Source organism: Hemiscyllium ocellatum, chromosome 13, assembly GCF_020745735.1.
Source record: "Hemiscyllium ocellatum isolate sHemOce1 chromosome 13, sHemOce1.pat.X.cur, whole genome shotgun sequence".
Taxonomy (NCBI): Eukaryota; Metazoa; Chordata; class Chondrichthyes; order Orectolobiformes; family Hemiscylliidae; genus Hemiscyllium; species Hemiscyllium ocellatum.
In genome coordinates, this window is record NC_083413.1 from 66,054,096 (window position 1) to 66,078,115 (window position 24,020).

Below are 24,020 nucleotides of genomic sequence, written 5' to 3' on the forward strand. Positions count from 1 at the left end.
TTAGCATCTCTTGCCCATTCAACAGTGTGAGTGTAATCAACGAAGCCCTGCACAATGAGCAAACTCTGGTGTTGGGTACACTTGGCAAGGGGAAATGAAATGTAATTAGCTCTCTTTCAATACAGAGCTTCAGTAATGTCCATAACACAACAATCAACAGTGATCTGTGAGATACTGTTAATACCTCCAACTCCAGCCAGGAAGGAGCCAGGCACGTAAATGTTCACAGTTATTGTCACCCTCATAATAACTAGCAATACTGTCCTTTCCCAAATCTAAGTTTGTAGTTATTGCTGCAGTTGTAATTGTAGCAAACGGCAAATTTCAGTAAGAACAGTCATAGAGTTAAAGCTTGGAATCAGATCCTTTGGTCCAACTCATCCTTCAATGTTATAAATGTACCCACTTTCACCACTTCCTCTGACAGTTCATTTCATACACACACCACCCTCTGCATGGAAAAAGTTGTCCCTCGGGTCATTTTTAAATCCCCACTAATCTTCAACCTACGCCTTTTCGTTTTGGACTCCCCTACCCTGGGAAAAAGACCTTGGCTATTCATCTTATCCATGCCCCTCATGTTTACTGACACACAGATACATCTCACACATTATCCCTTGTTAAGATTCAGGTAGGAGGTTTGAGAACTCTGAAAACTCTCCTTCCACACTCTGGTGTAGTCTGCACAGCCTCTGTTCATTCCCTACGTTATCCTGTAATCTGTAGGGGAAGACTTAATACTGCACCTTATCTGGGACCAAGTTAAAAATCACACAACACCAGGTTATAGTCCAACAAGTTGGACTATAACCTACTGTTGTGTGACTTTTAACTCTGTCCACCCCAGTCCAACACTGGCACTATCTACCACACCACTGTCTGGAGACCACAGCAAATTAAAATAACTTACGGAAGCATCAAGTGCTTCTACATTCATTTCAAACTGAAACAGCTCTGGGGCAGGGGTTGCATAGTGTATGTTCAGGTGTTTGCTGAAGTGACAACTTTGGCTGGGGTGAAGCCCCAAAATGACAATACTGCCTGGCAAATCCCTGATGATCTACCACCCTCAATTTTCCAGCAGAAAAACTAGTCTCTGAGCATCAACAAACCTACTTCATACCCATTACTTTTAACATAGTTTACACGTAAACATGCTCACATAAATAAAGTGTTAACTTCACATTCCTCAGAAGTATACCCATAAGAAGATTTGGGTTTTTTTAATGTAGACTCATAGGCAGGATGAATAGCTTATGCAGGGCTACGCCAGATCTCATTCTAGTAACAAACTTTATTTGAGCTTACTGCACTTCTATAACGACTAGTACTTGAGAATAAAATAGAAAATGTAGATGAATGAGTGATTGATTTTTATTCAAAGGTCGGAAACGCCTATATGTAAGACTGTATAATTATTATCCCATTGAAATAAAAGCTTCAGACTGTTTACCAATGGTATAATGATTATCTTCTTGCTATAGCTAACGGGTTTGCACTGGTAGTTTTGTGGTGCTTTGCAGCTTAAACAGTGGAAAAGCCAATGATATCTGGATGAACTCAGGCAGCATGCGTGGGTAATGGATCAGTGCAGTAGTTAGCAACGGAACTAAGATGCAAGCAGTCGAGGTCAATTTGTTCCTGTAAACCAGATTTTCGGCCATCTCACGTTCTTTTTTTTTAAAAAGAAGAAATAATCGCATTAGGTTGAATCTCAGTGTACATTTTCTTTCTCTTCAGGGAACAGAACATAGACTGAATGCTTCCCTTTTAAAAAATGGCACTCGGGAAGGTCCTGCACAGCAACTGAACAAAGAAAACGCTGGTCAGCCCCAGAGAAAACAAAATAAAGACAAAAATGAGAAATTGTGCAAACGATGAGGCCTGGTTTTTATTTGTGGGTATGTTTGCCAAGTTACAAACCACAACTGATCAGATGAGATATTTTAATACATTGGTGCAATCTGAATGGGTGTAACATGCCGCTTTTTTTTAAAGAAATACGCAGAATTTATGACCTTAATTCAGACAGTTTTCATTCACAACGTTCACAGTCTGGACACCCTGGGCAATCGAACAGTGTGAAACAAGACAGATTCAGAAGCAAAAACACTGACAAGCACTTACTTGAGAAACTGCTTCTCCATGTATCTCTGAAGATTGCTTCTAAAGTATTGTACGCTCACTATCATTCTGCAAGTGACAATACAAATGTAGAATTAGTGTTTAAACTCAAAAGAACGGAACGTCCCAAGGCCACACCGTAACCAGTTCCACCGCTCGCTTTGGGGAAGATTTAACATCAGACCACAGCAACAAAGAGGAGAATGCGAGGGGGAGGGGGTGGAACAGTGGGAAGAGACTCTGCGTTTCTCGTCCAGCTATTCTTTGAAAAGAATGAAGTGGGTGGGAAGGCAAAATTTGATGGAACAGTTACATTAAAGGTCGATCAACAGAGGGAAGATTTTTGATCGAATGTTACTTTCAAAATTAAAGTCATCAGCTTTTGTTTTCAGTAGAGGGAACATGGGACTTCCATTTCTCTCCGACTATTGCTTTTCAGATTAGCCCTCAATTGTGTGCGTTTGGAACACACATTTAGTTTTTGTTTCCCCCTCCTCTTCTGAAGGCACATGCAACTCCTATAATTCAGCCAAGTGAACAAAGTAGCTAGCTATCTGACAAATAAACTTATTGCATTATAGCCTGATGTCGTGTGATTTTTAATTTTGTCCACCCCGACACCTCCACATCAAGTCAACTGAGTCTTCACTCAGTGGGTGCTCGCAGTCTGGGTAACACTGGTTAAAAATCACAAAACACCAGGTTATAGCCCAACAGGTTTATTTGGATGCACTAGCTTTCGGAGCGCTGCTCCTTCATCAGGTGATTGTGGAGTATAAAATCGTAAGACACAGAATTTATAGCCAAAATTTACAGTGTGATGAAACTGAAATTATGTATTGAAAAATACCTGGATTGTTTGTTAAGTCTCTCATCTTTTAGAATGAGCATGTTGGTTTCAGTTCTTTTATATTGCAGAAAATTTAAAACTTACATTCTCAAGCTAACTTTAACATGTTGGTCCAGATAATGCAATTAAGGTCTAAGCTGCCCGGTGTAAATTTGTCTGTGCCACAATGGTCAGAATGATTCTAATCTAAAAAACAGATTTACAGAATCTGACATGGATTCATGCAGTTTTTGAGCAAAGTAAAATGTAATTCAGCAAGTACAAATTCACCCCACAAGCTTATATGTGTATGTGTGCATGGAGGTGTGTGTGTGTGTGGCGGGGGTGGGAGGGTTATGAATTTCTGAGAGAATGTGTGTAAATGTGGTAGTGTCTGTGTCTGTCTGTGTGTGCATCTATATACATGTGTGTGTATCCCAGGACCTTGGGTTCATGTCACACTATCGGTCATCCCATTGCACTACACACACACACACACGGACATACATAGACAGACACTAACACACCCGCACACACAAACACACACTCCCACAGACTCATACACTCATGCAGACCGTCTCTCATATGCTCACACATACACTCCCACACTCACACATGTACCCTCTCACAGACTTATACCCCTTTACAGTCACATTCACACACATACACACACTGTCTCACTGCTTCCAAATAAACCTGTTGGACTATAACCTGGTGTTGTGTGATTATTAACTTTGTACACCCCAGTCCAACACCAGCATCTCCAAATCATGGGTAATATTGAGGCTGTTACAGCTGGGAGTAACCTTATACTTTTCATTTCCCCTCCTGCAGAAATGCAGGCAGAAATGCAAACTGTACCCCGCGAACAGAGCAGAGACTGAATTCATTCTATCCACAATGGCCTATTATAATATTCTTAGCTGATATAGCTGAAGCATTACACTAGGAGAAAGTGAGGACTGTAGACGCTGGAGCTCAGAGTCAAGAGTGTGGTGCTGGAAAAACACAGCAGGTCAGGCAATATTCAAGAAGCAGGAAAATCAATGTTTCGGGCAAAAGTCCTTCCACTTGCACCAACCTTGCCAAACTTTCTCTCACAATCAGGTGGACCAACAGAGTGGCTATTATGATTGGACTTGATTCAAATGTTATTATTTGATATTACTATGATACAAAATGATTAGTATGATAGGCAGCACAGTGGCTCAGTGGTTAGCACTGCTGTCTCACAGCATCAGGGACCAGTGTTCAATTCCAACTTCGGGTGACTGTCTGTGTAGAGTTTGCACATTCTCCCTTGTCTGCTTGAGTTTCCTCCAGGTGCTCCAATTTCCACCCACAGTCCAAAGATGTGCAGGTTAAGTGAATTGGGCATGCTAAATTGCCCATTGTGTTCATGAGTGGGTAGGCTAGGTGCATTAGTTAGGGGTAAATGTGGAACAATAGGGTCTGGATGGGTTCCTCCTCAGAGGGTCAGTGTGGACTTGTTGGGCCAAAGGGCTTGTTTTCACACTGTAGGGATGCTAAAAAAGAAATTCAGAAAACGTGAGCCTTTCCCATTGTAGCAGGTTATTTTAGGTCACCTTGCCAAAATGTGACACTAATGTTCCTTCAGTGTTTGTGATTTCACATTTGGCAAAACCCTCACAGTCTTCTCTGTCAAAGACCTGAGCTCCCACTCAAAACTCTCAACAAAACTACTAAAGATCTGCAGACGCTGGAAATCTGACATAAAAACACAGCAGCAACATTGTTCTGAAGAAAGGTTGCTGGACCCAAAATGTTACCCACCCACAGATACTGCCGTCAAGGCTAGTGAATTTCTCCAGCAATTTCTGTTTCATTGGCCCATTTAAACTTCCTGTTTCAAAAGGTTAGTCTCTCGCATTCAGTCTTTATTGCCAGTTTCTGACATTTTGTTGTTCACAGCTGGAAAAGAGAGCAAAACATTTGGAAATACATTGCTTCTGCAATCAGAAATCACCTCATCCCCAATCTTAACATAAGCCTTCAAAGTTGATGGGAAAGTAATAGACAGAAGCTCATTAGTGTCTTAATCATCGTTGTTAAAACATATATTTAAAACATCATCTTTATAATTCCGTGGATTGGTGGTCAATTGCGATTATTACGCACAATCTGGGCAATCCCTATAGGAGGAATATCAGGACATTAGAAAGGGTGCCTTGAAGATGTATCAAAATGATACCAGGGATAATAACAATGCTGCAGAGCAAGTACAGAAACCAAGATTAGCTCCTTAGAATACAGAAGGTTAAGAGGAAATGCATATTAAATTAAAACTCAGACAGCAGGTGAAGGAAAACTGCTTCTGTGGCAGGACATTAATCGAGGAAAGACAGTTCAGGTGACTGATAAAAGACCTGGAAGTGAGTATTGGGAAGTCTTTAAAAACTAGCAGAGAATAACTAACAAAACAGTAAGGGTAGAATATGAAATATGAGAGTGGGCGAGCTAGTAATATAAAAGAAGACTGCAAGAGTACTTTATACAATATATAACAGGCAAGAGTGGACATTGGATTGCTGGAAAATCCAGCTGGAGAAGTAGTAATAGGGAACAAAGAACTAGCAAAGGAGCTGAATCGTTACTTTGCTTCTGTTTTCATGATGGAAGATACCAGCAACACACCAGAAATTCAAGAGAGTTGGTGGGGGAGCGAGGTAAGTGTAGTGGCCATCACTAAGGAAAAGATGCTTGAGAAGGTGGAAAGTCTAAAAGCAGATCAATCACCCAGACCAGTTGGACTACACCCCAGTTTTCTGAAGGAGACAGCTGAGGAGATTGTGGAGGCATTGGTGGTGACCATTCAGCAATTACTGGAGTCAGGGAGGGTCCAAGAGGACTGGGAAATAGTTAATGTAACCCTTCCGTTTAAGAAGGGAGGGAGGAAGAAAACTGGAATTCCAGACGTGAGTTGAGAATGACTGCTTTTCATATCATTTGACTGTGTGGCTTCAAGAATCTCTAACAAAACTGAAAAAGGGGAAAACTCTCTACTAGTTGGAGTCATACCTGGCACAAAGAAATCACCTCAGCTCCAGGATACTGCTGGTGTTCCTGTGTGGAGTGCTGTTGGTCTAACCATTTTCAGCAGCTTCATCAATAACCTTCCCTCCACCATAAGGTCAGAAGTGGGGACGTTCGCTCATGATTGCACAATGTTCAGAACAATCTACAGCTCCTCAGGTACTGAAGAAGACCATTTCAAATGCAGCAAGACCTAGACAATATCCAGGTTTGGGATGACAAGTGGCCACTAACATTTGCTCCATACAAATGCCTGTGACCATACCAACCAGAGGCAATCTAACCATCAATCCTCGACATTCAATGGCATCGCCATCACTGAATCCCATACTATCAACATCCTGGAGGGCTAACATTGAGCACAAACTCAAATGGATTAATCATGTAAGTACTGTATCAACAGAAGCAGGTCAGAGGCTAGGAATTTTGCAGTGAGTAACTCACCTCCTGACTGCCCAAAGCCTGTCCATTATCTACAAGACACAAGTCAGGACTATGGATAGAATTCTCCACTTGCCTGGTTGAATGCAGCTCCAATAACATTGAAGAACTTAACACCATCCAGGTCAAAGCAGCCACCTTGATATGCACCACATCCACAAACATTCTGTCCTTCCACCACTAATACACAGTAATAGCAATGTATTCTGTCTACAAGATGCACTTCAGAAATTCACCAAGGCTCGTTTTACATATAGTACTTTTCAAACAAATGAACACTTCCAAGTAGAAGGACAAGAGCAGCAGATTTATGGGATCACCAAAACCTGCAAGGTTTCCTCCAAGTCCCTCAATATTCAGAAATATATTATTGCTCCAACTGTATTGCTGGGTCAAATTCCTGGAATTCCCACTCTAAAAGCATTGTGGGTCTACTATACCAAAAGGACTGCAGTGATTCAAGAAAGTAGCTCACTATCACTTGCTCAAAGACAACAAGGGATAGGTAATAAATGTTGGTCCAGCAAGTGACAGCCATATCCCATGAATGAATACCAAAGACAAAACTAGCACTTTTTTCCATACATAATGACAAATTGATCCAGCCAGTGGCTTGCACATCCATGAATGAATAAAAAAAACTCAACAATGGGTTGATTCAGAAAGCAGCACGTACTTAGATCTTGGTTTTCAGGAGTTTGTTCTTCTACTGTTTTTCTTCTGCAGTGAAGACTTGGAACAAGGTGAGCCCATAATCCTTTTTTGCCCTTTGAGCAAAAGGTCTCTGGTAGTTTTAGAAGTTTGGATTCACCGTTACTTACGTTCACCAAAATATTTTTTGCCTGTTTGTCTTTAGTAAAGCTGCAATATTGAAGCTTTAGTTCAATTCCTCAGGAAGTATGTTTAAGGCTGTCCCAAGTCTCTGCCTACATGTGTTTCTTAGACAGGGTATGTTCCCTTCACTGGTGAAATTCCAAAGAAAAATCCAAAGATAGTGATCTCTTCTACATAAAACATTTAGTGAGGCTGTGGAACTTCATATTGACTAAATGTCACACCAATGACAAATGAACGAATGCAAGATTAAATGCCATTATCTGAATGTTGCTGTCTGATTTGCACTTCATTTCCATTTACTTTGAAAAAAGCATATTGTTGGTTGCTTCACTGTTGACATGCATTAACTGGCACACAGATGTTTGAGAAAGCTTCTGTGGTTTGTTCAGATGCAAAATGGACACGTATCAGCTCAAGTATTCTTTTCATAATCTGGTAGAGGTTAATTACTGTCACTTTGATTCTGAAATTAACTATTAATTATAAGTGGAGTCACATTCCTTCAAGAGATAACAATGTTGGTTTTAAAAAATTTCCCCAATTTGCATAGCTAATAATTTGTTTTCCAATCCGATTTCACAGCCTTGGTTTCATGATTATTATTCCTATGTAAAAGCACCTTGCCAAGTAGCTATTTCAATGTCTTTCATGTCATGGCAATTTTTTCTGTTAAACTGAAGTTTACTAAAGTAATGCAATACTTAAAAGCTGTCACACAAAACAGTTTTGCGATACAATAAACACCGAAGTCACAGGATTACCATCTGTATGTCAGTAAACCCTCCTTGTTTTTCCTGTTAAATGGAAATGACCCACACTAGTTGAGGATGCACAGTCCTAAGGCACTGACTTCATTTGAGAAGACAACACTGGCAAGGATCACCACAATCAAGCATAAGGAAAGGAAATATGAAGCATTGGGCCTTTCTTCAGCTGAGGACTGGTAGCCTGATACCCTCATTCTTTCTGATACCCTCATTCGTTTTACTCATACATGCATGCACAATAATATAGCTTAAGGACTTTGTTATGCAGACATTGTTTCCACCAGTATCCTAATATCACTTCCTCTTTGATGTCTGTGGGCATGCTACCAAAAGAAAAGTTTGTTTTGCATCTGCCACAAGTTGCAGTATATATGAAGCATCCAGAGACAAGTATGGATAAATGTGCACCACAAAAAATGCTGCAAACCTGGGGCCATTCATCAATGGGATAAAATCAGCTTACTTTTTCACACTGCTGCTATCCAGAGGATTCTGCTAAATAATTCAATAGCATGTTAGATATATTTGTGAACTGAAAATCGACTCATGCTGTCAAAGTCCACTCCAGAAACGATTGGAGGTGTAATATTTAAATACAATGGCGATGTTGCCTGCCGTAAATAGTTACACCTCAGTAATTAAAGTTATGTACAACTCTATTTCAAAAAACCAACTGGAAGAACTGTGACTTTTGCCTGCTAAAACAAATCCTGTGAAGGTATATCTCTTCCCCGGCTTGTTGTGCCTGGATTTATAGGATCTAGACAGAAGGGAGAAAATTGTCAGACTGGAAGAAATCAGATTAGTCCTGACAAGCTATTCCCCAACTGCCACATCGAAGCTCAATAAACTTTTAGATCCTATTATTAGCCCTGTAGTAACAACTGCATGGCAAGAACTGTGGGTCACTGAACAAATTCTGTGACTGACAGTAATGAAGTCAGTGAAAGGAACTACTCACCATTACACTATCTGTGCTAAATTATCACTCCTTACCCAAAGAAGATTTTACTAATTTAGTCAGAGAGTTGTGTTCTGACTCCATTCTGGAGACTTGAACTGGAATTTGGATTGACATTCATTTCAGTCAAGAGGGAGATGCCTGTTGCTGTCAGTTGGATCATTACGTATTTACAGGCACAAGTTTTGTCCTAGAAAAGTTTTAAAGGCTCATATTGCTGCCCCTACTCACACTGTTGCTGGTTTCATTGTACACCCTTGTGCAAATGACTGCCAAAGGCAGTCAAGAAGTGGTTGGTGCAGTAGGTGTCAATGTGGTTCACTCTTCATTTACAGTCTGTACAGCTATCATAACTATTAGAATCTCAACAGAAGTGCATTGTTACTTTATAACTAGTCAATAAGTTTGGTTCTTCTAGCTTGGAAACCAGAATCAATCATCATTAAAAAAAAATCAACTGATTCCCATAAGGATTTAAACCTGTCACCCAGTCTGACCTCCAGATCTAACTAAGTTGTTGGCTCATAATTCCTTCCAAGGGCTGTCAGGGTTTGTGAGCAAATGCTGGCTTTGCTTGCAACACTCAAATCCCCTGAACTAATGTGTAAAAAACTGAAATACCTGCAACTGTCTCACTGGGATGTCTCTCTGCATTTGAATTGCTCCTTTTCAGCAGAAATTGCTCACAGCTTCTTCATTTGACATGTCTGAACCATATTGAAGTTGTCACTTATTTAAGGATTAACTAAGCTCTGGGCAATGTCGAGATTAATATTCATTGTTCTTCAGTCTTTGGTATATCACTGCAACCAAACAGCCTCACGGGCTGTTCACAGGATGAAAAAAGCTGAAACCTTGGCACCATTAATGCTATAAATACTCATACAACAGTTAAGTTTCTAAGATGAAATCTTTAGTCAAAAAATAGGAAGCCAGCTTTTACATCAGTAATATCTTGGAGGGGTTAATATTCACCCTATCCTACCATCTCACTATCACTGTGTAGGATTGAGTTACTTTCCAGTACTAAATAATTTTGACTTCATTCAGCAAGTGAGGCATTATATTTTATTTTGTGAATAGTTTCTGTAAGGAAGAAAGCCATGTGGCTCAGGTTAAAAGTGAATTATGTTTTTAAGTAATGACATTTTATGGCGCAAGCTAATGTGAACTTTGGCTAATACATGAGTGTAAACACATTAAGAAACATTTGGGCAGGTACATGGATGGAATAGGTATGGAGGGGTATGGACCAAACGCAGGCAAATGAGACTAGATTGATTGTGAAAACTGGACGGCATGGACAAGTTGTGCCAAAAGGCTTGTTTTCACACTGTAAGCATCTATGATGCTATGACTCCATGATTGAATATTTTCATGTTAAAGACTTTTACTCATTTTCACAGCAATGTTTTGAATTGATTTAATTATGTAACTTCAAATGTATGACAGGTCTATGGGTATTTAGTCAGTATATGGTCAGTGCATTGAGTATAGGAGTTGGGAGGTCATGTTGCAGGTGTACAGGACATCGGTTCAGCCACTTTTGGAATACTGTGTGCAATTCTGGTCTCCCTCCTTATAGGATATTGTGAAACTTGGAAAGGTTAAAAAAAATTTACAAGGATGTTGCCAGGGTTGGAGGATTTTAGCTTTTGGGAGAGGTTGAATAGTCAAGGGCTACTTTCCCTGGAGCTTCGGAAGCTGAGCTTTTAGGTTTTATAAACCATGAGGGGCATGGATAGGTTAAATAAATAAGTTATTTACCCTGGGATGGGGGAGTCAAAACTAGAGGGCATAGTTTAGGGTGAGAGGGGAGAGATATTAAAGGGGCCTAAGGGGCAATGTTTTCACACAGAGGGTGGCGCATGTATGGAATGAGTTGCTAGAGGAAGTGACGGAGGTTAGTACAATTGCAACATTTAAAAGGCAACTGAATGGGTATATGAATAGGGATCATTTAGATGGATATGGGCCAAATACTGGAAAATGGTTCTAGATTAAGTTGGATATATGGTTGGCATGGACGATTTGGACTGAAGAGTTGGTTTCCATGCTGTATAGCTCTCTGACTGTATGAAATTGTGTGTATATATATAAATTGGGTCCTACAGTAAATTTTATAGTCCTGTAGTTTTGGCATTTTCAGATGTATGGATTGCAGTAAAATGACTATTACTTAACAAAGTCAAACAGGAATTGGGCAGACACTACCTAACCAATTTAAGATTGACCATGAAATGTTCATGTTCTGTTCATGCACGAATAAGTAATTAGGATTGTGGATCAGTCTAATCATGCACAGAGGGTAATGGATGTTAAGGGTTAATAAGGTTCTGAGATTTAGTTGCCCTTCCGGATCTTTGAGGGGCCTTATTCGCTCCCTAGTTACCCTTCTGTCCTTCATGTATTTGTAAAAACCCTTTGGATTCTCCTTAACCCTATTTATGAAGCTATTTCATGTCCCCTTTTTGCCCTCCTGATTTCCCTCTTAAGTATACTCTTACTGCCTTTATACTCTTCTAGGGATTCACTCAATCTCTCCTGTCTATACCTGACATATATTTCTTCTTTTCCTTAACCAAAGCCTCAATTTCTCTAGTCACCCAGCATTCCTTACACCCACCAGCCTTGTCCTTTACCCTAACAGGAACGTACTGTCTCTGGACTCTCATTATCTGATTTATGAAGGTTTTCCATTTTCCAGCTGTCCCTTTACTTGCCCCCCAATCAAATTTTGAATGTACCTGCTTAATACCATCAAAATTGGCCTTCATCCAATTTTGAACTTGAACTTTTAGATCAGGTCTATCCTTTTCCATTACTACTTCAAACCTAATAGAATTATGAACACTGGTCCCAAAGTGCTCCCCCTTTGACAACTCAATCACTTGCCCAGCCTTATTTTCCAAGAGAAGGTCAGGTTTTGCTCCTTCTCTAGTAGGCATATCCACATGCAATAAGAAAATTTTTTTGTGCACACTTAACAAATTCCTCTCTGTCAAAGCCCTTAAAACTATAGCAATCTATATTTGGAAAGTTAAAATCCCCTACCATTACCCCCCTATCATCTTTTTTTACAGATAACTGAGGTCTCCTTACAAATTTGCTTCTCAATTTCCTGTTGGCTACTGGAAGCATCAAAGACAAATGCTACCTATGCTATTTTAAACCATTTCACTTAGGTTTTTAATGAGTACAGAAAAGAAAGCTACTTAGCAATAGAGCATGGACTGAACATGTCCTTAATTCCATATAAATGACTCTGTTCCTCACCTTCAGAATCAAACAAGTTGTCCTAACCTGCGTTTTGAATGACAGAATCACATGGTTCTTTAATGTCATCTTCATTAGCAATTATCATTGACCATATCATTCCACAATTAACATCTTCTATGCTTTCAAATGCATTGGATGTCCTATTGCTTGAATGATTTGACAACAAATCTACATTCTGATATCATCCCCAGGACTTTACACCTCATTCATATTGGATTGCTGATATCACAGCCCTAAGTATTGCCTCCCTTGGAGAATGTCCTCCTTTCCTTGATCATTCAGTCATTCCATTTTTTTTTGGTATCTTTGAAGGGCTTTGTTTGGAGAGACATTGCAATAGTTGCACAAGAGTGGTTACACCACGAGTAATCACAAAAATATCACTGTATTGTGATCCAACTTCAACAACAGATCATTGAGGTGCAATCTGAACATTGCATAGATGAGAAGACATTGTGACTACACAAGCCCTCTGATCACAATCTGCAAACTTTCCTCAGCTATATTTTCAAGCCACATTCACCCATTCATCTGATATGATGAATCTGGATGACCACTTCATTTTTGGAATTACTGTATTGGAGAGTTTTTGTCTTGAATATCGTTATTGGCTTACAATTTGTCCTGTTGGGAACATACACAACAGTACAAATGGTGAATCTACTCTTTTCATGGCCAGTTGACTTTAGTAGCACTGTTTTCTATCCAACTTTGCTAGTGTTTGCTAGAAAACCTTTGTCTAGCTCGCATGTCAAAATTAATGGGAATCTCATCCACACACGCAATGTATTCATAGTTTTGTGGATTTCTGATTATAAACCACTGTAATGTAATAATCCTATCATTAGGCTCTCTTGAGACAGTAAAATCTTGAGCTCTGTTTCAATGGAAATTGTTTCTTTTCATAAACTTGGTACACCTGGCTTTCAAATCTGCAACATTTAATTTTCTTGCATGCTTCAGGGCAGAGATTTAAACAGATTCTCCAGAAACAAAGTCCACCTGATGATTTTCATTGCTGTATTTTACAACTATGTTTTCCAACACGGGCCACTTGCTAGGCTGGTCTCTACATTTATTCTTGGGTATCTGTCTAAGCTGTGAACAGAACTTCACAGAACAGAACATATCTAACATGCTTCTCTGAAACCTTAAATTCTGTAGCAGTTTCATAATTATTTGTTTGCTGTTCAGTCTCAATGATTTTAAATTATAACTGGGGTGTACATGGATGGGACTGGAACCTAGGTGAGATTCTCCAAGTTAATATAATTCTAGTCCAATATGACAAATCATTCAGCTCCTGGCTGAGGAGGGATGAACTGGCTCCTTTCCTTCTGTTCACCTCAGTTCTTGCAACAATGTTAATTTAGAGGGGTCCCTTCCTTTCTCCCAGCCTAAGTGAATTTGTCTTTTAAAATGGAGCTAACTTACCTGATCCTTCTTGAGTTAAAAAAAAGTTTGTTATTTACTACATATTAGAAGAGTTAATAACGTAACACACATACACAGAGATTCAGAACAAGAAGTGAACCCAAAAATGATCAGATAGTGATACATTCAGATCATCCTCTGTAGGCATTTCATGAAGAATAGATAGTGATTTTGAGATTCTTGGCTTTTGCAAGTCAGTTAAAATCCTTTCATCCAGTCTTTTTCTGAGGGCAGCATTCAGAGTGTAAGAATTCTTCTGTATCTTTGCTCCTTTTTGACAAGCTCATTAGATAGCTGGCTTCTAGCACTCCGAGCAGAGAGTTGTTCTTTACCTGTGATTTTTGAACTGTGATCTTAATAACATAGTTATGCTCAAACCCAAGTTAGTCTATGTGATAAAATATGAAATAAGTAATAGCTAAAAAGAACCTTTGTATTTACAAGACTCCATTTTGTATTAATAAATTGACATTTTAAAAAGGCTAAATTAGGTGACCCTGAGAATGAATGAATCCTGGCACAGAATAACAGCTGTCCTGTTTCTCAAACAGCTGCCATCACAAGTTGCTACAAATCCATGACGCAATGACCAGGACCAGATAGTTTCCTATCTAGTGATGTACATCACCTTGAATAGTTGGTTTGTTTGGCATGTGTGAAAGAATCCTAGTAGAATTAGCAGCTTCATTTCTTATCTCATTCTCATACATTTATGCAAACAATGGAAAACATCAGTAGCTTTGTTAAATTTATTAGTTATCTAATGAGAACCTAATTAATAAAGAAACATTTTATGGTGAGAAATAGAGAAAATAAGATAGTGGTGCATTCTAAGGGTATAAATGATACTGTCTCTTTACAATGTCATAGAGTCATAGAGATGTACAGCATGGAAACAGACCCTTCGGTCCAACTTGTTATGTTTCAGAGATCAGTTAATAGCATATTCAGGGTCATCTCTGATTGATACCCTGAATTTTTATCAATTGATCTCTCACTGGCTTAACTACAACAAAAGTGTGCTACTTTGCAACCTACGAGTGGTCTGAGAATTTTTGAGTTGATGCATGCATGTACCTCAGTTCATCAGCACACTTTGTTTTATGAGCACATCTTGTTGGACAAAACATTTTCCACTAGCATGCAGAGACCAGGACTACAGTTGGTTTTCAGCCCTTTGTATGAATCTTCCTGGAAGGGCAAAACACAAAAAACATGTCCGTGAAAGCAGGCTTTCTGCTCAGATGGGGAAGACCCCTTCATTATCTGTTCCAGCTATGTCACTCTCTTTTGCTCTCTCTGCTTGAAATTTCCCTGACCCTTTACAGGTGTAACATTCCATCAGTTCCATACAAAACTTTGCCAACAATATTCTATTCATGTCTGAGTCTTTTTTTTCGAGAGTAATCCTATTTTAAAGTACACATTTTGAAATTAAAATTTAAAATACCCATCATACTTCAGGTCTGAGGTCTGTTGTTATGACAATATCTACTATTCCTTCTTGATACCAGCTTGCTATATCAAGGAGCAGGATTGGCTGGAATGCGTTATGGGCTTGTACAGTAGTAGTATGTTGATGTTTGAAGATGTGAAGAGCTGAAATGCCACCTTCAATGATGTGTTGTTCCCAGTTTCTATCAAGTAGTTTGCACTAGGGTGAGTCTGACTTCAGTGGATCTTTCAGCTAAAGGTCAGGGTCAAACTTTGTAGAAGATCAATTATTACCAGTGTACCAATGGCACGCCCTGAAGCATAAAGTTCACTTGACTTAATACTACTTCTAGAAACTTATCAACGAATGCTCGACTCATTCATATGGAGTGACTTTTTTTTGTTTTATCAGAACCTTAAATGGATGGAAAGTACATAGTTTTTGTACAAACAGTAGACATCTGTCTTCTTGCTTGCACTTTGCAAAAACCAAGCTCATTGCTCATTAACTAACCTCTATCTCCTTGTGGTTGTCACAAGACAGTTTGACACTTAGGCACAAAATGTGGCTTTGTAAATTTAAATGTGAAATGTAGGCTGTGTAAATTTTTTTTATCTTTTGTAACTTTTTAATCCAGTAGAATCAGAGGATAGCGCTTTCAGCTAAAGGAAGTAACTAGCATATCATTAATCAAAGACTATTTTTTTCCAGTCAGAGTTCTGAATCCAAGAGTAGCAAACTAAAAGAGCAGATAAAGATCAACTTAGGTCTTAGATGTTTTGCAGAATTGCACTGGAAATTGTCTTAAATCTTGACTTTAAATCTTGCTGTCACCACTCCACTTCCCTTCACTCACACAGAGGGTAAACATTTCCTTTAAAGAAAGTTTACCAAAAATGTGCCATGAATGCAGTTTTTTTTTGCTTTTACTGCAACATTTAAATTAAATTTATAAACAATTAGCCTTCATTCAATACAGGGAATTGTATTAATGCAGATTGCTGGAAGGCTTTGAAATAAGGCTATCTTCCCTCGGACTCGCATTTATTTTTCTAAAATCTAATAGCATGGCACTAAAACAAAGAGGAACAATGATGCTCAAGTGGTCAGATTATATTAAATTCATAATTAGAAGTACAAGTTAGGTCAGCCTGGAGATCAAGTTGATTTATATCTTCTGTTCATTCTTCAGCAATTACGCTTGCTGAGACTCACTCCAGTCGACAGTGTGTTTGTGCATCTTTCTCCTCAATCCCTCTCTTCCACAACTCTCACAGTCCACACCTTGGCTTCAGAGATTTTTTAATAATTTACCTCCTCCTTAGTATTCCCTCACTTCTATCTCCAGCCCTTTAACATTTAAAGGCAAAATGCAATGAATTGGAAATCTGAAGAAGAGAATGCTGGTCTAACAGCATCTCTGGAAAGTGAGGTGGAATTAATGTTTCAAGTCGGGTATGGCTGAGGTTCTAAAGAACAATCATACCGCACACAAAACATTCAGTTGAGCTGAGTTTCTCCAGCATTCTCTCTGGTTGTTTCCTTAGCATTTAATTTGATTGGCAATGCATTGGTTTATAAAGAGTGACACAAATGCACATTACTGTGGTTATTTCCTTCTCATTTTCTGTTCAGTTTTTATTTTTTTCGACTTGAATTCCAATGTCACTCCGTCCTTTTGTTTCATAAACAGGTTTATCTTGAAAGGGTTTACTAGACTTTCCTATGGTCTAATGTGTTATATAGCGATTGATATCTCTCTGTATTGTGGTAATGGTAATCCCCTGCATTTATTTCCTGTGTTGGAATGTATGGTTCAATATTTTTGGAGTGAGCAATGAACTTTTTGAACTAATCATATTGCACCAATTATTAGCTTCAGAATAAAAGTCATTTGCAAAATGAGGAAGCTTAACTAAAATATGCCACTGCAGGTAAGCACCTAAGTTTGAAAGGAGTGTAATTATTGTCATTGTGGAAGAAGCATTAACTACTCTTGCAAAGATCAAACATCTGGGCAAAAATTATCCATTTGAATGTTATTTCCAGCTGCATAAACTGGACACTTAACAAATCAATGGTACTTGACATCAACTTCTAAAATTCTTATTGACTACAGAAATCTTATTGTAGGTAAAATACCACAAGTTCCCTTTAAGTCGGTTACTTTTCTGAAAAAAAACTCTCACAGACAATCAAATACTGAAGTAATGATTTAAAATTTACTGCATGCAGCAACCAAAGTAAGACCCCTCATGTAAGCAAGTAAAGCCTCACAACCCAACTTGTCTATTGTCGGAATAATAGTGGAATTTAGCTATAATTCCAATCAACAGTGTCTGTCTCTGCAAGTGTCCCGCGTTCGATCCTTGTGCAATGGTGGTCCTTAAAGTTCTGCTGATGGAGAGTTCTGGTGCTGGACTCTGAGTGCTGAGTTTTTTTCATCCTTCAAGTTAATGGTGTGACAGTATTAATGATCCTTTAGATTCTATCATCTAAATTATTGATTAGTCCTCTGAAATCATCAAGTTTGAAGCTTGCCTTCTCCTAAGAAGTAGTTTATTCGTTCCGCATTTCATTTGGCCTTAAAAATCTGTTTGAAGACACAGCCTTCCAGTGATTAACTCCTTAAAATCTTCTACAGTGCAATCAGTTGTCTTTTGGCACAAAGCAGCAACTTATCAGATGTCAAAATAGTTGGTTCATGTCACTTTGACTCTTTTATTTTCCCAATCATAGAGTCATAGAGATGTACAGCACAGAAACAGACCCTTTGGTCCAACCTGTCCATGCCGACCAGATATCCTAACCCAATCTAGTCCACCTGCCAGCACCCGGCCCATATCCCTCCAAACCCTTCCTATTCATATACCCATCCAGATGGCTTTTAAATGTTGCAATTGTACCAGCCTCCAGCACTCCCTCTGGCATTCATTTCACACAAACATCACCCTCTACATGAAAATGTCGCCGCTTAGATCTCTTTTATATCTCTCCCCTCATTCTAAACCTATGCTCTCTAGTTCTGGACTTTAGCAATGTACCTTTTCTGATGAAAGCATGGAAGCAGCCTACTACTTGTAAACTTGCAATCTAGTTGGTTGATGGGAGGCATGAATCTGGTTGGTAACTGGTAGGAAGGGTCAGTTGTGGAATAGAAGGGAGGAGGCCAGGCTGGAAAGGGATTCGGGGAATGGATGGGAAGATTATTTGAAATTGGTGGGACTGTTGGGGGAAGGGGGTAATGGCCATAACAGTGTGCACAAGAGAGATCACATAGTGGACATTTCTAAATGACCTGAAGTTTACAAGGTCACTCCACCTGACAAAGGAGCAGTGCCCCAAAAGCTTGTGATTTCAAATAAACCCGTTGGATGAATTTGAAGTTTTCAAAGGCTAATGAGGAAAGAATTTTAAAAATCATTTTATAAGCTAATGAAGGCACGGATGAGGATTTTTGCAACAATGGGTAAGTAATAGAGATTAAAGTAGGCAGTATTCTGAAAGTGAAGGAATGGACATTTTGTTGCAGACCAAATTTGCAATGAGTTACAATATTACTAAATTAGGGTTATCTGATAAGTAGCAACTTGATAATTTAGAAAGATGAAGTCAAATGGTGTCAAAAATCCTTCCTCATCCAAAGTCATATTTTGATTTTGTAACCTTGCATCTTCTGAAAAAACTACTTCAAAAAAGATCATATTTCTCAAGATAAAGAGAGATAGGCGAGGGCAGAAATTGTCAAGGATACAGTAGCTTAATGGTTATGCTGTAGGAGTTACATCTTATGCCCATAAAAGCTATCATGTGTTGTCAAAATCCAATCAATTCGTTTAATAATGTCCTGGAAGGAGCCTGCCAACCCAGCTCAGCTTGAACTAAAACAAAAGCAAAAATTGCTGGAGAAACTCAGCAGATCTGTCAGTATCTGTGGAAAGAAAGCAGAGTTAACATTTGGAGTCTGGTGACTCTTCCTCAAAACTGAGGTAATTTTGAAATTAGCTCCCCACAATGCGCTTAAAGCTTAATGCCAACAATTCAAAGGAGCAGATATCTACAGAACCTGTGGCAAAATTAAAAGCAATGAATTAAATCAACCTAAAATACTTCTTCCAAATTAGGGCCTAGATCAATCAGATCCAAATTCAATGATTGGTTTCATCATGGGTCCAATACAAAATCCAGCAAGTATAATTTAGAAACCAAATGTAACATGCTCACAAAATATGATTGTTCCCTTTGATAGCTGTCAACCCAAAGTAAATGTGAAGGTTTATACGCTGATGATATCTCAATCCCCTTACATGATCAGACTTGCTGTTGAAATGAAACATGTGGCACTGGAAAAGTACAGCAGGTCAAGCAATATCCAAGTAGAAGGAGAGTTGATGTTTCAGGCACAAGCCCTTCATCAGGAATGTTGATGAAGGGCTTATGGCCAAAACATCGACTCTCCTTCTACTGGATGCTGCCTGACCTGCTGTGCTTTTCCAGTGCCACACTTTGCAACTCTGAATATCCAACATCTGCAGTCCTCACTTTCCACTTGCTGTTGAAATGTTCTACTCAGGTCAGATCCTGAGGCTATTAAAAATGGTGGTTGGGATCTGGAGGCAGAAATTTCCCTGCCAATTCTAACAGGGAGAAGATGAAGGGTTTGAATCAAATATAATCAAAACCTGAACTCAAGTGGTCATTGAAAATTAGTGCTAAAATCAAACAGGCCCCATTTTCACTGTTCCAAAGACTATATTACACAGAATGGTAGTCAAGAATTGGTGGAGCAGATGCAAATGGATAATATCTGTTAAGTCTTGTGGTCTGAAGTTATTTAAATTCTCAGCCCTGACTACTACAGCTGTCATTTAGAGTTTTAAAAAATACCTTGGCTGGAATACATTAAGTTACAAGCCATCCTGTAAAGCTTAGGCAGAAAAAAAACCCAACTGTTTCTGCGTTCCACTGGTGTTAATTATTGACAATCCCAAAGGGCTGTTCTTACAACTGAACTCATTGTGAAAATTTGACTCAAAACAAAAGCTCAAAAAGTACTTGCCTCAGCAGGGGGATCATGTTTGATGAACAGCTTTAGGAGGCTGTTATGAGGTTAATTGTCTTTAATATGATTTCTGAATAGAAGTTGTTTTTATAAGATTGGCCACTTGATAGGACTTAAAGTATTTGAATGGGTTTTATTAATGAGACGTTTATTTCTGCATAATGACTATGTGAATGAAAGTTCTCAGCTTGTTAGTTTATTCTCCCATCTCTATATGGATCCCATAGTCCATACTGGCTCAATGTTTACAGAAATAACATAAGCATATGGGCATCTGAGGACATGGTGGGCAGATGGGAGTGTGAGGGTGATAAAGTCCCAGAGAAACAGGGTCTCTTATCCGACCCCCTTAGTCTTGGCAGGCTGGTCTCAATGCCAACCCCATCTTCCCAAGTGAAAAGGCACTGACATGCCCCTTTTACATCAAAGTGATTTGACTGAGTCCAGAAATTTCCCAATTCAGGCTATCTGTCTTGGTAGTGAGAATCCAGCCCCCAGCTGCTTTTCATTGACCATTCTTCCCAAAGGATTAGTATGTCTGAAGGGTTCAAAAGAATCAATGATTGAAATGAGAAAGATATAACTAAAATCATGCTTTATAGCATGTGCAATCAAAAATATGTGTCCTCTGGATGTTGCAAATATTAATGAGCACTACTGCAGTTGTAATATCATAAACAACAGAATAAAAGATTAATGTTAATAGCATCAATAAATTAAAGGCAACCTATATTTAGATTCTAAGGGAGCTGAGGTGAGCTGAAAATCACTTTTTGTTCATGTTCAGCTGAACATTGTCAGTTGACCTGTAAAAACAAACAAAGCCTGTGAACTTTGACCTTTGATTATAAGCCAACTGAGACCCCCAGGTTTCAGGAGGCTAAGTGGCACTTCATTCCTAATTCATCAGGAGTGTAAACTGTTAAATATTAGATCTCAGTGTGGATGAGAAGGAAAAATCTCAGATCTCTCCCATGGATTGTGATATTATCAGTCATGTCTGCTGCTGTCGATAGAGTCTGCTACTGTACTGTCTGCAAACCCACTGGAGAGGTTCCCAGAAATATTCACCTGCATTCTTACAAGACACACAGTATCACGAAACTTTAAAGGAAATTAGTAAACAAGAGCTCTTTTTTTAAATTTTGATGGCTTAGTGCTACATTGACCAAGCAAATAGTACTAGGATACATGCAATGGATAACATAAAAAGAACATTGAAAGGAAGTTATATCGCGATGATTTAACATCAATATATGATTTAACGTTATATCGCGATGATTTAAATTCAATAGAATTTGTCCCTAGGCCAGCCTTATGCACAATCAGGGAGGCAGCTCCTTTCATAGAAATTATGGATATACACCACTCTAAAACACCTTCCACCACTTCAGTAAGTGTAATGACCCCATATTAATCACTGCAGCTCTCCCATACCATTCCTCCCAATTGTTCATTCTCACTTTGTGCAATTGGTGTACAATGCTTATGAAAGAAAAGCCACTAAACATGGCTTTGCAAACAAAAACATCTTCCCACTTCTCAAGGAAGCCATGACTCTTGAGAGAATGTGGTCTACACCGACACTCTTGCTCTTGAATCTTGTGAAGGAACGCAACAACCTCCTCTGATTAAAACCATTCAGAGGAAAGGTGACTCAACCTGAAACATTAACGTTGACTTCTCTCCACAGATGCTGCCAAACCTGTTGAGCATTTCCAACAATTTCTGTTTTCATTTCTAACCTCCTCTGGTTTTCTGTTTTCTTCATTTGAAAGGTTAGGGTTAAGGTTTATGATTTAAGTTTAGGGTTAGGGTAGTGTTTAGGGTTAGGGTTAGAGTTTAAGGGTTAGTGTTTAAGGTTAGAGTTTAGGGTTGGTGTTAAGGTTTCAGGTTAAGGTTTAGGGTTAGGGTTTATGGTTTAGGATTTAGGATTAGGGTAGTGTTTATGGTTAAGGTTTATGATTTGAGTTTAGGATTAGGCTTTAGGGTTAGGGTTTGGTGTTGGGTTAAGGTTTAGGGTTAGGATAGTGTTTAGGGTTAAGGTTTATGATTTAAGTTTAGGGTTAGAGTTTACAGTTAGTGTTAAGGTTTAGGGTTAGGGTTTAGGGGTTTGGGTTAGGGTTTAGGGTTAGGATGGTTTTTAGGGTTAGGGTTAGGGTTTAAAGGTTAGGGTTTGAGGTTAGAGTTTAGGGTTAGTGTTAAGGTTTCGGGTTAAGGTTTAGGGTTAGGTTTTATGGTTTAGGGTTTAGGGTTAGGGTAGTGTTTAGGTTTAAGGTTTATGATTTGAGTTTAGGGTTAGGGTTTAGGGGTTTGGGTTGGGTTTAGGTTTAGGGTCATGTTTCGGATTAGGGTTAGTGTTTATGGTTTAACGTTAGGGTTTAAGGTTTAGGATTAGAGTTAGTGTTTAAATTTTGGGTTTATGGTTTAATGTTAGGGTTTAGGGTATAAGCTGGGGATGGGTAGTATTTATGTCAACCTGCCTATCTCCTTCTCCACCTATCCACTCCACCCTCTCCTCCTTGAACTATCACCTTCATCCCCTCCCCCACTCACCCATTGTACTCTATGCTACTTTCTCCCCACCCCCACCCTCCTCTAGCATATCTCTCCACGCTTCAGGCTCACTGCCTTTATTCCTGATGAAGGGCTTTTCCCTGAAACGTTGATTTTGCTGCACTTTGGATGCTGCCTGAACTGCTGTGCTCTTCCAGCACCACTAATCCAGAATTTATGTCAATGATGTGTGTGTGTGCGTGCACGTGCGTATGCGTGTTCGTGTGAGTGAGACTGTGTTTGTGAGTGTATGTGTGTGCGTGAGTGAGAGTGTATGTGTATATGTGTGCGTGTGTGTGTGTGTGTGTGGAACAAACAGAGTAAATTGAAATGATGCCCGGACTGTTTGTGTGTGTGTGTGTGTGAGAGAGGGAGAGAGAGAGAGAGTAAAAAATGAGGTCTGCAGATGCTGGAGATCACAGCTGCAAATGTGTTGCTGGTCAAAGCACAGCAGGTTAGGCAGCATCTCAGGAATAGAGAATTCGACGTTTCGAGCACAAGCCCTTCATCAGGAATAAGAGAGAGAGAGCCAAGCCGGCTGAGATAAAAGGTAGGGAGGAGGGACTAGGGGGAGGGGCGATGGAGGTGGGATAGGTGGAAGGAGGTCAAGGTGAGGGTGATAGGCCGGAGTGGGGTGGGGGCGGAGAGGTCAGGAAGAGGATTGCAGGTTAGGAGGGCGGTGCTGAGTTGAGGGAACCGACTGAGACAAGGTGGGGGGAGGGGAAATGAGGAAGCTGGAGAAATCTGAATTCATACCTTGTGGTTGGAGGGTTCCCAGGCGGAAGATGAGGCGCTCCTCCTCCAGCCGTCGTGTAGTTGTGTTCTGCCGGTGGAGGAGTCCAAGGACCTGCATGTCCTCGGTGGAGTGGGAGGGGGAGTTAAAGTGTTGAGCCACGGGGTGATTGGGTTGGTTGGTTCGGGCGGCCCAGAGGTGTTCTCTGAAGCGTTCCGCAAGTAAGCGGCCTGTCTCACCAATATAGAGGAGGCCACATCGGGTGCAGCGGATGCAATAGATGATGTGTGTGGAGGTACAGGTGAACTTGTGGCGGATATGGAAGGATCCCTTGGGGCCTTGGAGGGAAGTGAGTGTGGAGGTGTGGGCGCAAGTTTTACATTTCCTGCGGTTGCAGGGGAAGGTGCCGGGGGTGGAGGTTGGGTTGGTGGGGGGTGTGGGCCGGGGGTGGAGGTTGGGTTGGTCGACGATGCCCTCCACCGCATCTCCTCCACTTCCCGCTCCTCCG

The 24,020-nt window shown here is 39.8% G+C and overlaps 1 protein-coding gene across 5 annotated transcripts in view; it reads right to left on the bottom strand.

Moving 5' to 3' along the window:
- The window catches only part of LOC132821921 (beta-galactoside alpha-2,6-sialyltransferase 1-like), a 131,971-nt gene that overhangs the window by 95,151 nt on the left and 12,800 nt on the right, over window positions 1-24,020 (bottom strand). For 3 of the 5 annotated variants that reach the window (XM_060834889.1, XM_060834886.1, XM_060834888.1), the window contains exon 1: window positions 2,128-2,300. The exons of 1 other annotated variant lie outside the window; for it this stretch is intronic. The gene's annotated coding sequence lies outside the window, so the exon portion shown is untranslated. Of the gene's footprint in view, window positions 1-2,127; window positions 2,301-24,020 lie in introns of those variants that run through there. One more of the 5 variants, XM_060834887.1, reaches the window with a different exon arrangement.